This window comes from Ovis canadensis, chromosome 21 (assembly GCF_042477335.2).
Source record: "Ovis canadensis isolate MfBH-ARS-UI-01 breed Bighorn chromosome 21, ARS-UI_OviCan_v2, whole genome shotgun sequence".
In the NCBI taxonomy this organism is placed as follows: Eukaryota; Metazoa; Chordata; class Mammalia; order Artiodactyla; family Bovidae; genus Ovis; species Ovis canadensis.
The window spans coordinates 26,912,748-26,937,636 of NC_091265.1; the positions used below are offsets into that span (position 1 = coordinate 26,912,748).

The 24,889-nt window shown below is 37.2% G+C and overlaps 1 protein-coding gene across 1 annotated transcript in view; it reads left to right on the forward strand.

Moving 5' to 3' along the window:
• The window catches only part of DLG2 (discs large MAGUK scaffold protein 2), a 2,361,423-nt gene that overhangs the window by 1,202,028 nt on the left and 1,134,506 nt on the right, over nt 1–24,889 (forward strand). The window lies entirely within an intron of this gene.

The following is a 24,889-nucleotide window of genomic DNA, read 5'->3' on the forward strand; positions in this document are numbered from 1 at the left end:
GCCAAAGTAAACCAATATGCTAATGCTTAAGTTTAATTCACTCTGGACAGCTAAGGAGGCTGGAATTGCTCTCTGCGTAGTCATTCTGACACAAAAGGGTGGAAGAGCACATATTCAGTAAGAAGAGTCCCTGATGCCCCCACCCCCACATTCATAACTATAGTTTCCAATAATTTGAAACAGATGTGGCATTCTGAAGTCATTCAAAATCTTTTAGAAGCACATTGTGGAAGGGGGAGAGAAGAAAGAGCAGTTAGGTCCCGAGGAACTGTGAGATGAAGAAAATAAGATTAGCCTCAGAGTTCACTTATAAAATCAAGCCTTATTAGATCTAGATATGTGGGGTATCTGAGAGAGACTAGAGGTCTCCCAGGTCAGCAAGACATGAAGATCATCCAAATGAGTGAATTAGTGGATGCAGATGAAATCACGTCTATAAGCATGAGGCTGATCAGTCAGTGAGGTGGAAACAAAGAGTCACTGAGGCAAAGCTTGGCAGTTCACACCCTAGTTCTCTTCCTGGGAGAAGATGCTCTGCCAGTAGAACTTTATGAGGGCGGAAGGCATCTGTCAGTCACACCTTTAGGCAGCTGGAGGGACAGCAGACTGATGAGCATTATGGCATTAAAGATTCAGAATTCAGAGTGAAACCACCTCTGGGGTGCCTACCTCCTCTACCAAGTATGCTGGCTAATATCCAACACCTCCCCACTTACTTTCAGGTCCATGAGATGATTGTACTTTGAATAGTTCCACATTTGTCAACTGCAATCAACGTCTTTCTTTTCTGTGAAAATGTTTTAATCAATAGTTTCCTCATCAGAAGAGCAATTTGTTTATTTAACTTTTTATTACCTAGTGGGCATTCATTTCATTCTTTCATATATTCATCATACTTTAGATCACCTACTATGTTCAAAGCCATATGTTTTGGGAAATAAGAGGAGGAAAAAGATAAGATTGCCTTCAAAAGACTTCATTTTGGGGGAGAGACAGGGAAAAAAAAAAACAAAAACACAGGCCCAAATGATTAGAAGTATTGAATAAAAGCAAGAAGAGTACTTTGTGCTGAAATTCAGAACCAGCCAATTTGAGGGATTCATAATTTTTAACCATCCTGTTAAATGTCTTGTTCCAAGTTTACAAAGGACTTTCTAAAAAGTCATCTCATGCAATCCTGTCAACAGTTCTGTGGAAGGTAGCTTTACTCTCTTTTACAGATGGGTCAATACATGTTTACTGAAGTTAAGCAATTTGTTCAAAGCTCATTATTATTAACTGACATAATCTACTTTTTCTGATATACTATAGGCTTATTTTAAATCCTGTTTGCCTACAGCGTTTTTGACCCTGAATTCCCAACCAGCCCTGTTGCCTGTATCATTTGGCACTGTCAATTATGGGAAGACCCAAGATGTCCTGATTTGGTGAAAGTTAACTTTCATGAGGCCGTGTTATAGGACATAAGATACGCATTAGGGACCAACACTGGTTTGGATGTACCCACTTAGAATTTTTTTTTTCGTATGAATTACATGCATGTTTATTCTTCTGTTTGTCATTTAAAGAACAGGATTTTGTTTTGAATTCTCTTTCCAGAAACATAGGTAGCTTGTATTATCTCTTCAAATGAATTTTTCCACATTTCCTTGCTAACCTCATAGAGAAAAATTGGAAGAATGCTAGAAATGGATTTCTTATGTAAATAAAAGTGAAGACATATTTAATGGGATAGAAAAGTTTTCTGAAGTTAAAAAGACAAATAAAGATATAAGAGAAGGCTGCCAAATACCCACTTAAAACGTCAGGGACAAAACCTTGATGAATTCTTACCCTGAGTTACATAGAAAAATTCAATAAACGTGTTTTGAGTGCTCGTGTTACCCCATACTGAGTTAGAGAAGGAAGTTACAATAAGCCATGCTCCTCAGTCTCAAAGACCTTGAAGTTTCATTGAGGGGGAGGGAGGCAGAAAGAGAATTTCAAAGTAAGAGAGGAAATGCTTGAACTGCCAGGTGTTTTGTGAGTAGAGAGCGCAGAGTTAGAGATGGGGTATTCGAAGAATGGACTAAAATCTAAAAGTAGTTTCAGAAACAATCGGCCTCTCACAGGAAGCTGCTTCTGAACTAATAGCTAGAGACTGGGCACAGCCTGTCCAGAAAGAAGAACAAAGAACACTCTGGGCTAAAGTAATGTTTACCACCATCAGTTGAGCAGCTCTGTGCTCTGTACGTGGCATTATGGTGACCTTTAGTGTAAATTATATTGTGCAGTTCTACTCGGAGAGATGGGTAATATTTGCAAAATCAGGATGAGAGAAAAGTGTGTGAAATTTTCCTCAGATGGCCAGATAACTCTAAGTAGAAGTCTCTGGGTGAAAGAAGATGTGATTGAACAGATACAATGATGTAGAGTTTAAAAATACTTGGGAATAAGACAAGAAAATACATGATACAGTGTATGAAAATGAATGAAGTTAAAAAAAGATACAGAAAAAGAAACAGGCAATTAGAAATCCAAATATATAAAAATCTAAATGACAGTCAAAATTAATAATAATGAGTACTACTTACTGACTGTTAACCATATTCCGGTCCTTATTTTATGTACATGCTAAATTGCTTCAGTCGTGTCCAACTCTTTGTGATCCTGTGGATGGTAGCCCTCCAGGCTCCTCTGCCCATAAAATTCTCCAGGCAAGAATTCTGGAGTGGGTTGCCATGCCCTTCTCCAGGCAATCTTCCTGACCCAGGTATGGAACTCATGAGTTTCTTACATCTCCTGTGTTGGCAGACGGGTTCTTTAGCACTAGCACCACCTGGGGAGCCAATTCCAAGTATTTTCTTTCTTTTGATCCTGAGAACAATCCTGTGAGGCAGTTCTTGTTCTCTTTATTTATGTATGAGAATCCTGATTAGCCAATAAGGATAGGTGAATATTTCTACCACATAAGAAGAAGCAGAGCTGAGTTTTGAACCCAGACATGCTGATCCCAGAGCCCAGGCACTTACTCACTGTTTCTTTGAACCTGTTGGATACCAGTGATGGGATTAGCACAGTATATAGCTTTCTTCTGTAACATTATATTTTAGTCATATCTTCCTGAGACTAGACCCTGTTTGGTGTTAAGGAATGATTGTCAAGCCCTGCACCTCTCATCTGATTTGGGAAGCATTTTTTCCTCCCAGCAAAGATGTTTAATCTCATCCAGTGACTTTCTCAGTGGTGTAACTGTCAGGAACTAAACAGCTTTATGCCCAGAACATGGGAGTTAATTATAGTTCCATGCAGACTGACAGGTTTCACCCGCCATGGAGCAAAGATCACTAACTCTTTTGCTTCTGTGGATAAGACAAGGCGATATAAGGATAGCTAAAGAGTCATGAGTACAGGAAACAACTTAAACACTTTAGGGTTCTCATGATTTTTTAAAAGGAATCATAATCATAGATTTCCATATTTATATAAAGTTGTTAAGGAATGTAATGAAGGCTCATTTAAAATCATTTTCACTCTGTGCACTGTGTCCATGAAATAATATGTAAGTTGGGAAGAGTGTAAGCAAAACATCTCTTAAGTGTCTGAGCTCTTTTTTGAAATCTACATGTTTAAGAAACAAGGGAAATGAAGTTCTGAGATTCTCGCAGAGAAATGAAAAAAGGAGGACACATTATAATAGCAAACTGCTATTTTTGTCCCTTAAGTGCCAATAGAGTTTCCCCCTTAAGATAAATAATTGTTTCTTTTTATGGCCGTTATGGCATAGAACTTTCATTTGATTATACTTTTAGTGTGTTGCTGTACTAATGTGAATGCATTTAAACTGTGCCTTCCATTCTATTATGTTGAAGTTCCAAAGTAATTTGTAAAGTTTAAATTTACCACTGGCATCAATTTAAAATATTTTTCTGCCACCTCTTTTTGGTTAGCATATGTTCCCTCTGTGTTTCCTTTGTGTGTGTTCCGCTTCTGCACCATAATATATAGCACCTATTTAAGCTTAGTTTGAATTTGTAAGGCATTATATTTCAGAAAACCTTAAGGACAAATTATCCATCTGCTAGACTTGGAGTTCCTTATAGGAAGAAACTATATTATCTTCAGATTTTATTTCCAGGACATAGTAGGCCTTCAAAACATATATTTAAAGAATAAAGGAATTGATCAATTGGAAAGAAATATGATTTTTAATTGAATTAAATTGTAGATAAACAAGAGTTTTGTAGAATAAAGGGAAGAAAATTGTTATGTTAGGAAAGCTAGAATAGAGAGATCTTACACCCCCATCTAAGAACTCATTGTGGCATCTCTTGACTCAAACCTGAGAAAAATATTGATAATTTATCCTAATTAAGGACATTTATCTAGTTTAGTTAGTGGTGAAACAACTTACAGCAAAAATGAAATAATTATTTCCTAAGAACAATCTCAAGTTTAGTTGTTTTCTTAAAATGTTGTTGTTTTCTTACAATTATGTATCTATTGAGCACAAGGTGGTTATGGGTATTTGACTGACTGATATTTGGTTCCTAGAAATATCAGTCATTATCAAAGAAGATACTTTTTCCTCTCTTAGAAGGAAACAAATAACCTTTTCCAGCAAGACTGTCCTTTTAGGTAGCATAGACTTTTTTTTATTTCTTAGAAGTATAATAAATAAAGAGTAGTGATTCACCAGGATGCAAAGAATTCAACAACTCTGTCTGTTGAAACTCTTCATCTGAATATGCCAAAGCACCTAAGCCAATTATTCAGATTGTGTTATTAAGCAAAGCAGATGCCATACACAGGTCACCTTTTATAAGCTAAAGAATAGAGTTTGGAGATCAAATATTTCTGGGTTCAAATTTAGCCTGGCCTTTCACTAGCTTAGTCCATTTTTAATCTTTGCATTGAGAAAAAGAATGCAATTGTGGTTTTGAGGGTATTCATTCTAACTAGGTTGCTCACAATGGTTCTGAAAGATTTTTGAAAAGGTCATTTAATTCCTCTGGATGGTTTCCTTCTTTATTATTAAAATTATATTACTACTGAGATAGAATTTTCAGTCTCAAGGATTGGTCCTAAGGCAAACCATGCAGAGATTCATGCATGTGGGTGTTCGTATGTGATGTTGTTTACACTAGACAAGAAAATTTAAAAGACTTGGATGTCTAACAGTAGGAAACGAGTTGAGTTATACTATAGTCATACATGAGAATTATACGCTGCCAATGAAAATGTTGAGAGATGTACTTTAATTAGGATGTGCTGTCATATGGAAAAAGAGCAGGTGACAGAGAAAAATGTATACCATGATTTCATTTTTTTAAATTAAGCATAATTGAGCAATATGGACAAAAAATCATTTATTGTATGATATATTCCAAACACTATTGTAAGTCTTTTACAGGTATCGTTTCATTTATAAAACAACTCTAACAGGCCTTCTTATTAATATCATTTTTATATTAGCCCTGAAGCACTAGGAGGTAACATAGGCTTGCCCAAAGACACAGTCAGTGGTTCCAGTACTTGAACCTGAGTCCACATTCTTCGTTGCTGCTGTTTAGTCACCAGGTTGTGTCCGACTCTTTGTGACCCCATGAACTGCAGCACACACCCGGCCTCCCTGTCCCTCACCATCTTGCTGAGTTTGCCCAAACCATATTCTGTACTGCTGTGATGTTCCTACGACTTCCTCCTTAAAAATCTGTAATAATGAGCAATATAATATTAATAGTAGTCATTTATTAACCACTTTTATTCAATATGTGAAGACTTAGAGATGGCACATTACTCCAGAGCAAGTATCTGTATCTTGTTCCTGTCATTTACTGACTGCGTGACTTTGAAGTTGCTTAGCTTCTCTAGCAGAGAAGGCAATGGCACCCCACTCCAGTACTCTTGCCTGGAAAATCCCACGGATGGAGGAGCCTGGAAGGCTGCAGCCCATGGGGTCGCTGAGGGTCAGACACGACTGAGCTACTTCACTTTCACTTTTCACTTTCATGCATTGGAGAAGGAAATGGCAACCCACTCCAGTGTTCTTGCCTGGAGAATCCCAGGGACAGGGGAGCCCGGTGGGCTGCCGTCTATGGGGTCGCACAGAGTCGGACATGACTGAAGCGACTTAGCAGCAGCAGCAGCAGCTTCTCTAGATCTCAGGGTCCTCAGGATTAAAACAGGGTTCACACTGAAGGATAGTTTCTATGTGTGTTAACCATGTAAATACATGTATATTACTTCAAATGGTGCCTGGGACATGAAACATATTCTTTTAAACATTAATGCTACTAAATCTAACACAGGGCTAAGACAGGGTAGAATCTGGGTTTGAAACTTGGTTTACCTCCAATACAAATTCCCTCATCTATATATCGATTCTCCTAGACCTACAGTGGTATCCCGGACTGAGCTCTGCAATGCTCATATTTTCCCAAGATTACAAGCAATTTAAATCACCTTCAAATTCTCCTCCACTGAAGGGCTAGAGAAAGTTGTTTGAATAGGATTTCATGTGAAATAAAACAAATAAAACAAAACTGCCTTATGTATTTGCACACTAATCCCTAGAGAATTTATTTACTCTGAGTTATTTGCAGAGCTTTCTCATCCTAGGAATATCGTTTTCAGTGGTTTCATGGAGAGTTGTCATCATTTATAAGAAAAAGACCAAAAAAATACATTGGTCATAAAATGTTATGATCCTCCCCAGCCTATAATTAGAAGCCTACCTTGTTTTTAGGTTGAGCTTCTTTTCTTCATTCAGCAAACATTTGTTGAGTGCCCCACTGTGTTCCAGGCATGGTTCTAGGGTCTGTCTGCTCGTATTTCCTGTTCTTTACCCAATGATGACGATATTCATCATCTGCTATGCCTAAGAAATTACCTTAAACCTTAATGACTTGAACCAGTGTCACTCCTGGTTTTTATTAACATTTCATAGGTTCTATGACCAGAAATTCATATAGAACACAACAAGGATGATATGTCTCTGATCCATATGTCTAGATTCTCAGCTGAGAGACTCACAGGGACTGGAACCATACAAAGTTTCAACACTTACATTTGACGATAAATGCTGGCTGTCTGCCACCTTCTTTATTGTGGTTATATAACCTGTAACATCTACATGAGGCCTGGACTCACTGACAACATAGAGGATGAGTTCCAAAGGCAAGCATCCCAAGGGAGAGTGCCAGGCAGACGGGGTATCCTTTTTATGACCTAGCCTCAGAAATCACATTGGAGAAGGAAATGGCAACCCACTCCAGTGTTCTTGCCTGGAGAATCCCAGGGACGGGGGAGCCTGGTGGGCTGCTGTCTACGGGGTCACACAGAGTCAGACACGACTGAAGCTACTTAGCAGCAGAAATCACATATCGCACACTTTACAGTGTTTTTCTTTAAAATGGTAACCTCTGTAAACTAAAACTCTTTACACGTGTTGCTTGTTACTGGTGTTCAGTGTGGTTGGATGCCAAGACTTTTCAGTGTTTATGGACAATTCTCAACTCTTTAACTTCTCTGATTTCAGAGTTTTTCACTCCATAAAATGGGAGTGATGATAAGAATTACGCCATAGATAATATAGTTACATTAAATGATGAAAAAGTATGAAAACTTTGTTTTAAAAAGTGAAATGTATTTATTGCATTTGCAATGTTTTCCTTTTATATTACAAGTTTTAAAATGTCCCTCAGAACTTTATTCTAGAGAAATAATTTCCATATGTGCCATATTTTGATCAGCATACTATCCATTCGGGAAGGTCTTAGAGTCAGTTATATGGAGATTTGAACTCCTTTAATTAGCTACGCAATTTTGGGCAAATGTCTTAACCTCTCTGGAATACGGTGTGCTGCTGCTGTGGTATAGCCATCTATAAAAGAGGAAGTGACTATTCTCAGAGCTGAGGTGACAATAACCAGTCAATAATTTTAGTCCTTGTAATCTGAAGTAAAGGGCACACAAGGAATGACATGACTGATGTAATCTGCAGTTGTGACACTGGAGGTGACTTGTGGAGCGTCGGCGTGGGAACACATGCAATCTGATTTAAACAGAGACAGTGCTAGCTCATAAGGCAGCATTTTGCAAAATGGAAAAATACATCCTCCTCGGAGAGATTACTTCCCCACGCCAAGGCACACAGCTTGGGGACCGGAGGGTGGGCTGAATTTCAGCGCCTCTGCAGGTAGTTTCGTTGGGGCACAGAGGTGTCTGCACAGTCATGTCCAGTGGCCCAGTGCCTTCCAATTTCAAGATAATTTCAGGCTAGTTGTTTGTGGTAGAGGTCCTTATGTGTGTGTGTTAGTCACTCAGTTGTGTCTGACTCTTTGCGACCCCATGGACTGTACCCGTCCAGGCTCCTCTGTCCATGAAATTCTCCAGGCAACAACACTGGAGCAGGTTCCTATTCCCTTCTCCAGGGGAATCTTCCCAACCCAGGGATTGAACCCGGGTGTCCTGCATTGCAGGCAGATTCCTTACCATCTAAGCCACCAGAGAAGCCCTAGGAGTCCTTATAACCAGAGTTAAATGCAATGATGTGCTATAAACAGGCTCTTTTTAAAAAGGCTCTGATTTGTAGCATTTGCGGATATCCGTGGTGTTCATACTTCCACCATGCCTGATTTTAAGCTACCAGTGTTTTGACAGCTAGGTCACAAAACAGTTATCTTTCACTTGCCTATAGGAGCCAGTCCAGCACACTCATTAGCAAAGAGTGAAATTCAAGCAACTACCAGAAAGCAGCCATAAGACCTCATAAGTTCCCTTAGATACACCGCATCCTGTGAACAGTTCCCATGGCCAAACAGAGCGGCTTCCAGGGCTTCAAGCAGTTTCATAGCAGGTATGCCTTTTCCCTTCTCCCGCCAGATCATCTCCATTTAACTGAGAAAAATGATTATTTCTTCACAAACTCTCACTGATTTCAATCTTATGGAAGATAAGTAGAAATATTTTAGAACATTACATTTCAGTGTAATGTAAAAAGAAAAAAAAATGCTGTAATCATTTTTTTTTTTCTCAATGAGATACACTTCCACAAGATGGTTTGGGAGGAGAAGAGACAGGAGATGATGTCACAAGTCTTGTCTGGAGAGAAGCCAGGCTATGCCAGCCAAGAAAGAGAAAGAAAAAAAAGTAACCTGTTGGTTACATCTTGTTACAGCTCATCATGCCCTATCGGCTCATACTTCTATTTTTTGGTCAAATCAAGCAGATCTTATGGTTATGCCAAATGTCATTTTTTTTAATTTGTCATCAGAAATGAAGGTTAAACTATAACCAAAGGCTTGGCTGTTAGATTGTTTTTAACTTTACTTCTATTAAATTTGAATTTAACTTTATTTTGGTTTTGTATCTTAGCACAAAGGAGGGAAAAAGATTTAGGGGAAAAAAAGGCATTACTCAATAGGGAAAAGGCTGGTGTAACCTCCTTTTGAATCAGTGATATTCACTTGAGTTCAACAGATATAAATAAGACATGGTCCTATCCTTCAGAAAAATTGTGATTTAGAAGCTGAACTCAGACAATTTGACATAACAAAGAAAAATACTTCTGCTACTAATAGTAGCAGCAACTAGTGGAAGGCCAAGGTTTGTACTTAGAATCTGCTACCAGTTGGATAGGTGAACTTGTGTAAGTGACTTGATGACTCCGAGCCTGTGGCTTCATCTATAGAATGAGAATTCCACATCACAGAATAAAAGAAATTCATGTCAAATTCTCTTGATACCAAGTGTGAGTAAAATAAATAGTATCTATAATCATTTATAGTATCATTATCCAAGCATTGTTGTGAGGATTAAATTAGGTAGCATCCCTTTAAACAGTGCAAGAATTACCTCTGGTGAACACCTACTGTGTGTTGGGTACATCTGTAAACTGGGCTACCTATTGACTGCAATATTGAAGGAACACACACGTGTTGATACCTTGCTCTCCCACTCAAGCACTCCCTAAAGTAAAGAAAGGGCTATAAGACAATAGGGTTATAGACAAAGTTGATGGGGAGTTAGCAAGAAGAGACCCCACTTGATGTAGAGAATTAGAAATAGGTTTTTAAGAAAGAAGGTATTGAGAGGAGCACTGAAGAATAGCGGAAGAGGTGTTGAGTTTTAGCTCAGTCGGATGCTACTAATTGCACAGAAACAAGCCCATTGCCCGTTGTCACAGGATGTCATAAATATGAGGCTGAACTACTACCAGCTCTCTCAAAAGTACATCTGAAAGTCTACAGCTCACCAATGGTGAATCAGTTGGGGAGATCACCATTTTAAGCAAACTTTGGAAAAATATTAATAATTGCTTTTAGGGTATAAATATTGAGAATGGTGAGACAAACAATCAAGTTGGAAAACTATGCAAGTCTATGTTTCCAATTATCAACAGATTCCTTCTTTTACCCAGTCTTAAGGTGTTTAGCACCATTTCTTCAAAATGAAAAAGAGGCAGAAAAACAATTTGCTTTTCAGAGAGTTTGTTTTGCAAAGTATCTTCAAAAGCATGCCTCACTGGATATGCTAGTTTTTTTTTTTTTCTTTTTCAATTACCCCTGGAGAAAATGGCTTTAGACTACTTCCAACAGAGCTGATCTTTATTTTCTCTGCTTATTTGACATTACCTGGTAAAAGTAATATGTCGCTTCTCTGTATTTTGGCTATTTATTGTGTAATTTCTGTGAATGACATCAGGTAGGCTATTCAGACCATCCTTTGTCTCCTTTAGGGTGATCTGCCTTCCCCAGGTGCAATGTCTTGTAAAAGAAGGGACAAGCTTCCTCCAGGAAGTTTCATGTTCATTTCATGGAATTACCTTTCTATATCTTCATATAGAAAGATGCTGGACTCAGGCTATTTGTGAGTCAGGCTTTAGTGGCCTCAAAATGAGGGCACTGTAGAGTGACCCTAATAGACAGAAATTAACCAGAGCCATGTCCTTAAAGAATGGCCCCTTCCATTGAAGAGAGGCAGTCCAGTGTTGCAGAAAAAGCTGGGGGCTGTCACTGGGAATCAGAAGATAAACTTAAAGCTCTAATTCTATAATACTAATTGTATGAATTTCAGATAGTCAAATGGTAGTTCTGCATATCTGTCTACCTATTTGTGAACTAAAGAGATTAGCCTGCATAAATCTTAGATCCTTCTAGCCTTGGCAGTACTGTCACTCTAGGTCTGGGACATCCCCTGGCTTGCTCACGGCACATTTTATGTTGCCAAGTTAAGTCTTGAGTGGCAGGAATAAGGTTTTGTGATATTTGACTTAATTTCCTTAATGATAAAGAGTTTAATTTGATACATAATCCAATATGATATCTGAAATTAGCAGGTACTGAGAAAAATACTATTTATTTTTTCAGTTGCTGGTACAGTCATATTGCAACAACCTGACCTTGATTGAATGTCCCCCAAATATCTTGTCAACACATTTTTATGAGTGCTATTGAGCTGAGTATCTAACACTTAAACCTACCCAGAAGCACAAAAATGGAAGGTGCTAAGAATGTCCCTTCCTCGTCCTAACGCTGCATGTATTAATGCCTTCTGAATTGTTTATCTGATTGTCCCTTCTTAAAATCGTCAGTTACTTAACCATTACATACAGAATAAAGTCCAGAATCATCATTGTTGTGTTCCATGCTCAGTTGTATCCGACTCTTTGCTACCCCATGGACTGTAGCGCACCAGGCTCCACTGTCCATGGAATTTTCCAGGCAAGAATATTGAACTGGGTTGACATTTCCTACACCAGTAGATCTTCCCAACCCAGAGATCAAACTTGCATCTTCTATGTCTCCTGCATTGTCAAGTGGATTCTTTACCACTGTGCCACCTGGGAAGCCCCCAGAATTATCAATATACCATAAAAAGTCCCCTTCTGCCCAATTGCTCATACGCCTTTTCCATTAGCCCTCTGCACACACCCAAACTCTCCTGGACTCCCTTTTCTACTTTGTCTGCAGGTCTTGACTTGTGCATGTATTTGCTTCTGCCAGGGAGCATGGTCCTTACCATTTATACAAATAAACCCCTAATGTGTAAGCACTGAACCACAGCCCCTTTTGCTAGAACACTGTTCTTTGCTTTCTGTACCCAGCAAACTTTCTCTTACTTAGCCGCAAATCTCAATATCTTGAGTCTTTCCTAATTCCATATTCCTCCCAAGCATTTACTTCATTGTATGGCAATTATTTTTATGTCTTTCTTTTCTAATAGACTGTGAACTCCTAGACAATAGGAACAATGGCTTATTTATTTCTAGATCTTTTGCACCTAACATGGCAGACAGAAAAGAATCTTGTAAACATTTTGTTGAATAAGAGGGCAAGTGAAGTCTCCTTAAATGAATGTCTGTTTTACCCTCGCCTCTTCCTTGAAACCCTCCTTGATTTTCCCTCACTAATCCCTAGGCACCTCACTTTCCAATATTTCCATTTCACTCAGATTTATGTATTTGGGCTCAACTATGTTTGCCAAGGGGCTTCCTGGGTGGCTCAGTGGGTAAAGAATCCAGCTGCCATGCAGGAGATGCAGGAGACACAGGTTTGATCTCTGGGTTGGGAAGATCCCCTGGAAGAGGACATGGAAATGCACTCCAGTATTCTTGCCTAGAGAATCCCATGGACGGAGGAGCCTGGTGGACGATAATCCATGGGGTTGCAAAGATTTGGACACGACTGACGTGACTGAGTGCGCATGCATACACACACACACACACACACACACACACACACACACACACATTTGCAATTAATTTTGATTTATGTACTTTATTGCATTTATTTTCATTAAACCATATTTTCTGTATACTTTATCTTTTCTTGCAGCTCTACCCTGGTGACTGTTTCAATAAAGCTGTACATATTTCAATACAAATATTATTTGTTGAGTATTCATGCCCTTTTATATTCATATTATCTATTTTGTCTATAATTAGATAGGGAGAAACATTAAAAAATCAGTTTGCTGCAGCAGCTTAGCAGAAGTGCTGGATAAATATTTAATGATGGCAATGTTGATTCACTACAGTATACAGAATAAAAATAAAGCAGTTGCCACAATCATGCAATGTAACTCTCCACTACAAAGATTTATTGCCACCCACTGAAATAGCTCCCATACAGTATCTTACTTTTTTTTTTTTTTTCCTGAAGCTTTAAAGGTTTAAATGAGTTTCTGAATTTTAACTTTAATTCCAAGGCTGTACATTTAAGACACTAGGCTTTGCTGTGCCATCAGTCCAATGTTTTAAGGATAGGAATGGATTGTCTCTAATCTTAGGCTCAATCATCTGGTCTAAAGGAACTTCTGTGGCTTTATATACAAATGATTTATAGCTAGTTTTCCTTACTCCTTCAGTGTGTTATTCCTCAGATTTACCCTTCCACCTGGAAACTCTTGCCAGATTTATTTTCCCAAGACTATTCTTCATCATTTCACTCTACCCAGAAGAAAATATTCCATGTTAGCTCCATTGAAGGGAAACTGGTATGTAGAAATAGTTATGCTATAGCATAGTAAGTTGAATGGTAAATATCATAGGGGTGGATACATTATTCACTCAAGAAATATTTAATGAGCCCTTCCTTGTCCTCAGTTCAGTTCAATTGGTCAGTCGTGTCTGATTCTTTGCGACCCCATGGACTACAGCACACCAGGCCTCCCTGTCCATCACCAGCTCCTGGAGTTTACTCAAACTCATGTCCATTGAGTCAGTGATGCCATCCAACCATATCATCCTCTGTCATCCCCTTCTCCTGCCGCCTTCAATCTTTCCCAGCATCAGGGTCTTTTCCAATGAGTCAGCTCGTCGCATCAGGTGGCCAAAGTATTGGAGTTTCAGCTTCAACATCAGTCCTGCCAATGAACATTCAGGACTGGTTTCCTTTAGGATGGACTGGTTGGATCTCCTTGCAGTCCAAGGGACTCTCAAGAGTCTTCTCCAACACCACAGTTCAAAAGTATCAATTCTTTGGTGCTCAGCTTTCTTTCTTGTCCTTGTGATGTGCTAATTACTGGGGTATAGATTAGTTTGGCATTTGCCTATATGTTTGAGAAGACATATATGAAGGGAAATATCATATCAGCTGGCACTTGAAGGTGAACTAGGAATTTACAACTTGATTCAACTGTCTTAATAACCCTTATATCTATGAATTAATCTATGAATTAGCCTCTCTCTGTGCACCCTAGAGCAAAGCATAGTTATTCTGGAACAGAAAATGGCAAGGATTAAGATTTTCAAGCAAAATCAAGTAGCAAAGGAAAGTCTAGGACTTGATTGAGTATATGAAACTTTAAGTTACATTTATATTCTAAATATTTTAGTTGGTAAAAATGTTTTTAACATAAGTAAACATAGGAGACACAGTACTTTAAAAAAGAGCTAAATTGCTAGAACGTGTCTTCATCTAAGCCCAGGACAAAGAGTCAGTGTTGGGGCAAAATTGAGTGTTGACAAGGTATTCATCTTAGATACTAACAGCAGTTCTGGCTGCATGGAAGTAAGAGTTATGGTAATTGGAGTCTTTAACCGGTGTGTTAGGTTAGTGCATCATAGGTGTGTGCATGGGAAGTTTGGTGTGTGGAGGGGATGTGTACAAGGAGGATTTCTGGTATTCTTCACTTGGCTGAGTTTAAATGGAAGGGCTAAAACAGAGAGTGGGAAAATCAACATTTCTCTCTTCCTTTGGGAAATATGGAACTAGCCAACAAGATCCAGTTAAAACACAGGGAAGTCAAGGGACCATTTTATAGTAATTCAGCCTTCTTAATCTCATGTTCCCTAAACCCAAAGTTGTTCACTCAACCCAATAAGGCATCCCCAATTTCCTCCCCATGTTAATGACATTCTGTGTTATAAAATGTACGATAGTAGAGGAACAGGGTAGAACAGCATTTATTTAGAAGTTGAATCTTAAGATACCAACAAAGGAGATACCAACAAAGGTCTATCTAGTCAAAGCTATCGTTTTTCCAGTAGTCATGTATGGATGTAAGAGTTGGGCTATAAAGAAAGCTGAGCGCCGAAGAACTGATGCTTTTGAACTGTGGTGTTGGAGAAGACTCTTGAGAGTCCTTTGGACTGCAAGAAGATCCAACCAGTCCATCCTAAAGGAAATCAGTCCTGAATACTCATTGGAAGGACTGATGCTGAAGCTGAAACTCCAGTACGTTGGCCACCTGATGCGAAGAACTGACTCATTGGAAAAGACCCTGATGCTGGGAAAGATTGAAGGCAGGAGGAAAAGGGGATGACAGAGGATGAGATGGTTGGATGGCATCACTGACGCGACAGACATGAGTTTGAGTAAACTCTGGGAGTTGATGATGAACGGGGAGGCCTGGCATGCTGTAGTCCATGGGGCCTCAAAGAGTCAGACACAACTGAGCGACTGAACTGAATCTTAAGATGGCACAACTATGTATACAAATTTTTTTATTTATATGTAATGCTGTTAAGCCCCCCAATTATTGTCTTTAATTTTAATTTTTTTTCAGCATTTTATCAGACAAATTTAAAAATTGCTACAATATTGAAAGAATAATATAATGAACGTTAATAGTTTTGGTATTCAACAATTGTTAGCAATATGCCCAGTGTGTATTATCTATGTATGAAATTATCAATCTATTAATTTATCTTCCCTGATCTATGTAAACAGCTGTAATTATTTTCACAGAGCCATTTGAAGGTAACTTGCAGACAGAATGGCGTCAATATTTATCTCCTACATAACCGTGACAGCATCACCAGGCAATAAACAATTAATGATTACTTTCCAGTATTATTAATACCCAGTTCATATGCACGTTCCCCAACTGTCCTCCTCAACTGTTTATAGTATTTTGTGTTTTTTATTTCTTTTTACCAAACCAGGATCCAGTCATGATTCATGAATTATATTTGAATCTTATATCTTTACTGTGTTGTCATCTAAACCTCTCAAAGTTTCCCCATAACACTGAACTCTCCCCCCACCCCCCATTTTTATCTTGAATAATTAAAAACCTAGGGAAAAGTTGAAAGAGCAGTTAACAAACTCCATTATACAACTTGACCTTGTTCACCGTTTGTTGGCATTTTGCCACATTTGGTCCCTGTAGCTCACTTGCTGGAATTCTGTTATTTCTTCTACAGGGCATTTTTCTACAAGATGTTTTTCTTCATTGTCTGAAGATGTTATGTGAACGCAGGATGACTGCATACATTTCTCTTAGAATAGGAAATTAATATTAAAAAATCAGCTTTAAGGATGGCAAATGTTCTCTTTCAATTAAAAAAAAAAACTAGCAGTATTCTCTTTGAAGTCCAAATTTGGTCAAGAAGGACCCCTTCAAAATGGCTTTCATGGTCTGGAACTTTTTCCGCCCCAATATAAAATTAGTCATCTCTCCAAGGTATTCTGATTCCATTTAGTAGAAAATGATAGTTAGAAACCAAGTTCTTGGTGTTAGTTATGCTCCTGACCACTAGTGTGTTACTGTTTCTTAGGTCCTTTTAGTAAACAGTGAAAAAAAAAAAAAATATATATATATATAAGAGAGAAGGAAATGGCAACCCATTCCAGCATTCTTGCCTGGAGAATCCTATTCTTACCTGGAGAATCCTATTCTTACCTAGAGAATTCCAGGGACAGAGGAGCCTGGTGGGCTACCTTCTATGGGGTAGCACAGAGTCGGACACGACTGAAGCAACTTAGCAGCAGCAGCATATATATATAAATATCATGAGTAGCTAACAGTATTTTCAATTCAAATCTAACGTTACATAGCATTTCGTTAAAGCTCCTTGACTTTGTAATTCCTTTCTCTTACACTAAGCTGCTCATTTTCTTAATGATACTTTTGTTTGTTTGCTTTATTCTCCCTGATAGACCAAAACAGCATCAAAATTACAGCCCTAACAATACAAGTAAATAAACTACTGAATAAAGTGCAGGGCTTTTTGCAATTCACTTTTTCCACAGAAGGCACTCAAAATAAAATGAACTGTATTTAAAAGTCACTTGAAATAACTGTTTTTTCCCTTGAGATTAAATTGGTAATCTGATAGACAGACTAGGTTGTTTTAGTTTGCATTGCTAGAATTTATTGTTTTGTTTCTCTTAAAGTTTATTTGTATATACACAGGATTTAAAAGTAACAACTGTGGTAAAAGATACAGCAGAGAGGTATTGCTTTCATTTTTTTTTAACCATTTCTCCCAGTCCCCAGTACGTGTAGTCATATATAATTCATTGTCCAAGCGAGACATTTTTGAGAAGGAAATGAATCACTTAAAATAATTGCAATTCATAACTTTTAAAAGACTAAGGTATTGATTGAAAGTTAATTTTATTTTATCAGAGAACACGTAAAATAGTTACACCCTAAAGTGATTCTTTAAAAGCTTTCAAGAATATCTAAATCTTTGTACATTAAAAACAACATATGTATATGTATAATAAAGCAAGTTTAAAACGAAAATAGTCTATCCTAGACAAAATGATTTTCACTGGTGGGCTTACATTGTTACCAGTTATTATTATTGTTTGTTTACCATTTGGCATTTCTTACCACGAAAGTGGTAAGATGCATGTGTATGTGTGTATTTATTAATTTCTTCCTTCCTAATGAGAAAGGTAAACATCTTGCTTGCTATTTCACTTATTAAATATATTTAAATTATTCTATAACTCTCTGTAGAGATCTTCTTCACCCTTTTTTTATAACCACATAGCACTTTTTGGGTAGATGACCATGGCTTATTCAATAAATTCTCCGTTGATTATTTGAAATTCGTTAGTTTTTTGCTATTATATACAGTATTATCACAAATGGCCTTGTAGGTATGCTCTTTGGAATTTATAGAGGTGTGATCATAGAGTAGGTTCCTAGAGATGAGATTTCTGGATTAGAAGGAAAACACACGTGTAATTTTGTTAGGTATTGTCAAATGCACTATCATACAAGTTGTAATGCTTTGCATGCTCACCAGCAATGTAGGAGAATCCTTGTTTCTTCTTGTCAATTAAATTGTTAAAAAGCTTTCACATTTTTGTCAGTCAAATAGTAGGCAAGAGTATCAGTGGAATTTTACTTCTCTTGTAAGTGATATTATGGATCTTTTGGTATGTTTGAAAACATTTATTTTTCTTTTTGGGTGTAAGCTGCCCACTGTTCTCCTGGGCCTTTGGTATTTTCTTTCCAGATTTCTAGAGGCTTTCTCTGTGTTAAAGTATTATATCTTTGTGCCTGTTATCTAAGTTGCAAGTATATTTTTATAGTTTGTTATTCATATTTTGAAAAACATAAATGTATACATATATGTGGTTTTATTGCTCACATATATAACTCATATATGTGGGCTTCCCAGGTCGCTCTAGTGGTAAAGAACCTGCCTGCCAATACAGGGGACATAAGAGATGCTGGTTCAACCCCTGAGTTGAAAAGATCACCTGGAGAAGGGCATGGCAACCCACTCCAGTATTCTTGCCTGGAGAATTCCATGGACAGAGGAGCCTGGCAGTCTTGGAGTTGCAGAGTTTGACATGACTGAAGTGACCTAGCATGCATGTACACATATATGTATATATATGTTATTGCTCGTGGATTTTTGAGTCATGTTTACAAAAGCTTTCTCCTATCTTATGTTTTAAGGAATTAATCATGTTTTCTTTTTTTTTCTTTTTTACATCCAGCTCTCTGATCCATTTGGAGTTTATTCTAGTGTACGATGTGAGGTACTGATCTAATTTTATCTTTTTCCAAGTGACTACCCAGTTGTCTCAGTATTATTTATTATAAATTTATTTTTTTCTCACTGATTTGAGATGCCACTTTATCACACACCAAAGTGTGTGTATATATATATATATATATATATATATATATATATATATATATTTGGGTCTTTTTCGCAACCTTTTTTTTGTACTTTAAATATGCAAATATCATACTGTTTTAATTATAGATAATGATAATCTCCAGAGGTCAGAAGAGATAATGGTTTTCCCAAGGTCAATTTGCTGAAAAAAGAAAAAAAAATAGGAAACATCAGATCCAGGATTTGACCCATGGCCACCCTATGTTGGTATGATTTAAATAAGCTTCTAAGCTGAATCCTTATCTCAGTTAAATAAATCTGATGCATTAATAATGATCTTATAGATAATAAGTGGTAGTGTTTGGCAATTGTAAACTACAAAACTAGGGGTACAGAGCGTTTTTGTAGCACAAAGTAACTGTTTTGTTAAAGTTTGTCTGACCCCTTTCTTAGTACATAGATTATCCTATAGTCTAATTCCAAAAGCTCTTGAAGAACCCTTTACTTCATAGAAGTAGAATTTTATAGGCATTCATAGTGGTAGAGTATATATAGCAAACTTTGAGCTGATTTGAATCACAATGGACATGATGGGGGCAGGGGGAAGACTCTATCATTGTCTCTTATGACCCACGTTCTAATGTCCGTGTAATGAGAATGCCTATGATGAGTGCATTATTTTATAAATATGAAAAAACCACTAGAAAATAGATATGAGGTGAATAAATGCTGTTTCCCTAGTGTTGTGCAGTTTAAAACAAAACCAAAAACCCACTGGTAGAACCATCTGGTCCTGGCAACCTTCCCGGTTAAACACTTTTAATTGCTTCTGTGATCTTGGTGGGTTGGTGTGCCATGGTTTCCAGGGATTTGGGAGAACTGACCTTTATGAAGTAATCACAGTTCGTTGTACAAAAGAACTCTGAGTTACCAAAGCAAGCAGCAGATCCTGCTGTGGGTCCATGGTAAGGAGAATGGACCAGATGTGTGATGATGTCCTATTTGGTTATATTCTACACATAGGGGCATTCCAACAGCCAAGAACATTCCACCTGGAATGTTCTCTGAATTCGGGCAGTGATCGTAAATCCAGTAGATTCTGTAAATAAGGTGTGTTTATTTTTTGTCCTTCTTGTGACACCAAGCCCCTTTGCTATACCATCATCTTGAAGTTTTTATTGAAATATATATTCAAAAAAATTTTACCAAATTTTTTACTGATGTACAATATTATGTTGGGTTCAGGTATATTTCATAGTGATTTGACATTTACCCACATTATGAAATGATCATGTGGTAACTCTAGCAGCCATCTGCCCTCATACAAATTTATTAAAATATTATCGACCATATTGCTTATGGTGTATATTACATTTCTATGGCTTGTTTATTTTATAACTGGAAAATTGTACCTTTAATCCCATTCATCTATTTCTCCCGTCCTTCTACAAATGGCAAAATTTCAATTTTTTAATGGCTGAGTATTCCATTGTGTGTGTGTATATATATATACACATACATAATATGTATCTATATCTATATACCACATCTTATGTATCCATTTATCTATTTTGGGAGAAGACATTTTCTGATATAGTGTTGATAATCCATATCTGTTTTTAATGTCATTCAGCATAAATTGAGCCTCAAGCTCTTGAGTTATCGCCACTTTCTCTTTTATCCTTCCTCCTCCTCTTCAAACATCTCTGAAATTTCTGAGGAGAATGGACTGACCCCTTGACAGTGGCAGAATCAGACCTAGCATCTGAATCTGCCGACTGTCTTTCCAGTGTCTTTCAATCATCTGCACTGATTTTTCTAGGGCTACAGAGGCTCATTCCTGCATTTATCCGAGCCTTAACTGAATGGCTATTATGTAGCATGCATTATGTCAGGTACTAGAAACCCACCAATAAGTAAAATGTGGTTCTTTTCTTGAGCTATCCTTATTCTGAGCAACTGAGTGTGTTCTTTGTATTCTCAGAGAACACATCCAATGAGGACTATTGTAGAAGTACAGCTCTGTTCGAGGGACAGAGAAAAGAATGTTGCACTGGGAACTAGAGAGCAAAGTCTGTGACCTGGCTTGGCTCCTGGGTATGACCTTGGACAAGATATGAACCTCTCTGAGACCTAGGTTTTTGTCCCTAAGGCAAGTGGGCTGGCTCAGAGATCTCTGGTCTTTTCTTCTTCTGACACTCCATCTCTCTTTCTGAAGGTTACTTTGTAACCAATAAAAGTAAATTAGGAAACTATATAACAAATACTTGGGCTTCCCAGATGACGCTAGTGGTCAAGAACCCGCCCGCCGTTACAGGAGACATAAGAGACGCAGGTTCTATCCCTGGGTAGGGAAGATATCTGGGAGGAGAGCATGGCAATGCACTCCAGTATTATTGCCTGGAGAGTCCCATGGACAGAGAAGCCTAGTAGGCTTGCCATGGGGATTGCAAAGAGTTGGACATGACTGAAGTGACTTAGCACACAGCACACATAACAAGTACCTACCCCCATTTGTGTGTCTGACAGTTCCCAGAGTTAGCCCTTATATTTCTAGGATTTGGTGCACTCTTCTTTCTTTTTAGCCATAACACCAGATATGTGATTTTCATGGGTGGGCCTGCTGAGCTCTTTGTAGATTCTATGACTGTACCTACAAAAATTGGGGCTGGTTGTTAAGCAGGCCACTACAGTCCTACTTAGCTAAAGTCAACACAGAGAAACGTCATTGAATTTTTGCATTTCTAATCTCTAGTGGGTAATGATGTAGTCCTTTCCACTTTAGTGTTAAAGAAAAGAAAAACTAAAAAAGTATTACACAGTTAAGCCATTCATAATTATTTTCTTATTTCTGTGTAACCAAACTGGCATCCCTCTAAATGGAATAAATATTTTGCCCTAAGTGTGGAAAAGTGATTACTCATGACTTTATAGCCTTGTGCAAGAAGAATGGCTGTGTTAGTCTGTTAACATTGGGTCATTCCTCAGTTGCTGGACAAATAGAACATTAGAGATACTGGGTAATATGTTTCTTCTTTCTAGAAAATTAGATTTATATGCATGTTTAAAAGCATAGTGTCACTCTGTCAGTTAATTTCAGCTCTTGTATATGTTTATTTGCCCTATTAATAAATCATGGAAAAAAGTTTTTAGAATCATTATTTTATAGTGATTAAAAAGACTACCTGAGGAAAATGGGGATATAGGATCTGTGGTGATTGCTTCCAGAAAGGCTCTAAGTGGTTTAATTGTGGTCAGAGTCCCTGACTTCCTGGGGGGAGTTTTGATAAGTAGGAGCTTCTCCTCTCTGATGTGTTAGAAATCTGTTAAAAAAAGAAAGAAAAGAAAAGAAAAATGCTGATATTATTAATTGGAGATCATCGAATTTTAGAGTTAATCAAGACCTGTGGGATCGTTTAGCTCCGCCTCTTTATTTCCCTGATGAAGAAAGCGAGGCGTAAGAAACTTAAAACTCTGTTCTACAGTAATGACAATTAGTAGCAGAATCAGATCAAGAAAAGTGAATCTGCTGACTGTCTTTCTGGTGTCTTTCAGTTGTTTGCACTGATTTCCCTCTAGAGGCTCCTTTATTCACTGATGCAAGTATTAACCGAACGACTGTTACCTAGCACGTGCTGTGCCAGGTACCAGGAGCCCAGCAATAAGTAGAATGTGGTTGCTTCTCTCTCAGAACTCAGTTTCATGTATCAGAAGTAAAGTGAAGTGATGTGAAAGTCACTTAGTTGTGTCTGACTCTGTGACCCCATGGAATTCTCCAGGCCAGAATATTGGAGTGGGTAGCCTTTCCCTTCTCCAGGGGATCTTCCCAACCCAGGGATTGAACCCAAGTCTCCTGCATTACAGGCAGATTCTTTACCAGCTGAGCCACAAGGGAAGCCTGCTTGTACCTTTGAAAAGTTACAAACTGGCACCCTTCTCTACTCCAAAAAGAAAATTTCAGTATGGATTGGTTCAATAGAATTGTGATAAACCCAGTTAACTTTCACCCTTTAGGTTTTTTACTCCTTAAATTACTTTTGAATTCTTTTCCAAGACTTATTCTTTTATCAAGGCTTTTATGAAGTCATGACAATATCGAGCCCATTATACTTGATCAGTTTCTTCTTCATTTTTGGACTTCTGCCTGTTTATGATTGATTGGCAGGCCAATTAACTTTTTTCTCATTTCTGGTCATTTAAAAAGATATCTAAAAGCATAACTAAAATTAAACAATTTTAGAAACACTTAGCCTTCACATAATACTCTTGCAGTTAATATAGTTATGAAACATACATTGGGAAAGGCATAGAAGAGAGGCTGTCCTAGATTTGAGATCTAGATCCTTTCCTTGCTATATGACATTGGCCAATTTATTTTAAATTCTGAGTCTCCATTTTATCAAGCCCAAAGTGGAAATAATAATTCCTACCTTGAAATGCTTTTGGGATGCTAAAATGAGTATGTGTATAGTCCGAAATATAAGGACGGGAAGAGAAATAGTTATTACTCCTAGCCTTTGAGGAGTAAAAGTCAATATTGTTACAATTTTTCTACTTTTTCATATTTCTGACAATGCAGTTCTAGTGAACTGATAGGATTTGCAGCCTTGCAGAATTAGAGAAGTTTCCAAGGGTTATCCTATCGACTTTACTGCCTTTAGATCAAATTGATTATGAAGTACTACACATATATGGAAGCTATTTCCTGAAAAATTATCCACTGAAAATTGTATAAGGTCGCACAGTAAAATAATTTCTCCATTTATAGCATATGTGGATTTGGGCAAATCGCTTTCTTTGATCAGCATTCTATTCTTCATGTATATCAAAGAATAGCTTTACAAGGGCAAAAACCGCACATGTCTTATTTCTCACAGTACCATGAGCATTATAGAAGTAGCTGACACATGATACTCAATAAAACTTCTTGAATATATGAGTAAATAAATTAATTGCACTATTATAAAAGTTAAATTTTATATATTTGATAAATAACTGGCCCAAACTTATTTATGTTTGATATAAATGACATTAAGGTGGTATAATTCATGGATATATTCATTACGTGAATGTAATGATATTTTCCCTAATAGAAAAACTAAAGTACAGGGCATCCCCAAATGAGCCAATCTGAGAGCTATACGATACCTAAGTATCATATATTTTTATAAATATGAATATTATATATTCATATTATACTATGTATAGTACAAATCTTAAGTTTTTATCCTTGGAATGCTTTATCTAGCAAATCCTCCAAGTACTGGGCTGGCCAAAATGTTCATTTGGGTTTTCTATAACATCTTAGAGCAAAACTTGAACAAACCTTTTGGCAAACCCAATATAATTGGTCATTTGTTAATTTATTTGTTCACTTTATAAATTATCTGGATGTAGAAACAGGCAAGCATAAATATAATACTATGACCTATTCTCATTAATAAGAATGAATAATTCCTAAATAAAATGCACCCAACAAAATTTAACATCAGTGAAGAATCATTTATGAAGAATAACTAGGAATGAATCCCTGGAAGGCAAAGATGGTTTAATTAGAAATCTGTTAACATAAATCATAACAGCTAAAATAAAATTTGAAAGTATCATTCTAATACATGTTAAAGGCATTGAATATAATTTAACATTCATTCCTGATAGAATCTCTTGGAAAACTAAAAATAAAAATCTACATGTTTAACACTATAAATAATAACTATATCAGATTAACAATTTTTCCCGTACTTAATGTTGAAATACTAAAAGAATCCCCATTAAAGTTAGAGGAAAAGAAAGTAATTGTTATTACTGTTATGTTTTCCCATTATTTGAAATTTCTGAACACTGAAATATGACATGAAACAGAATGAGATAAATCTGATAGAAGATTAATTTCTGTTTTTTCCCCAAAACTCAAGAGATGTGCTTGATATAAGAGAAGTAGTAAACAATCAGTTGCTTCCCTAATTACCTCAATAAAGAGAAAATATGGGTTTAAATATTCCAACAGCAAAAAATACCACATACCAGGAATAAGTCTATTGCCGTCCATGCGAGACGTAGATGAAGAAAATTATGAAATTTTACTGATTG